The sequence below is a fragment of the Marmota marmota genome, unplaced genomic scaffold (assembly GCF_001458135.2).
Source record: "Marmota marmota marmota unplaced genomic scaffold, marMar, whole genome shotgun sequence".
In the NCBI taxonomy this organism is placed as follows: domain Eukaryota; kingdom Metazoa; phylum Chordata; class Mammalia; order Rodentia; family Sciuridae; genus Marmota; species Marmota marmota.
Window position 1 is genome coordinate 8,254,117 of NW_025999983.1, and position 509 is coordinate 8,254,625.

Genomic DNA, 509 nt, shown 5'->3' on the forward strand with positions numbered 1-509 from the left:
AAACTTCCCCGGAGTGTTGCGGGGCTAATACACTCGAGGTGTAAGGTGAAGTCCAAACGCATCCTAGCCACGAGGGCTGCACTGACTGCATTCACCGAGACGCAAGATTTTTAATCGCTGGCGCTAAACCCGAGGCACCTGCGTTTCGGGGCGCAGACCCTCCCTACGTGTCCCGGGGCCTGGCGGACTAAGGGACGGGAACCGGGCGTTTCTCCTACCCCACACCCGCCCACCCCCTGGCCAACGTTGTGTCTGCGGGGGCCCGCCGCTCCGAGCGCCCACCACGAGCGAAGGCCGGCGGGGCAGAAGCGCCCGCTGCGCGGCCCGCGGGGGCAGGCCCGGGAAGCCCCTCTCCGCCCCGGCACTTAACAGAGCCGAGCGCCGGCCAAGGGCGTGTCGGCGCTGGGCGGCAGAGAGCGCCGGGGCGCCGCCGGAGAGGCCGAGAAGGGCCCTGAAAGGAGCAGGTGGGCCCGCGAGAATGGCACTGGCACCAGCCCTGCTTCGCCGCA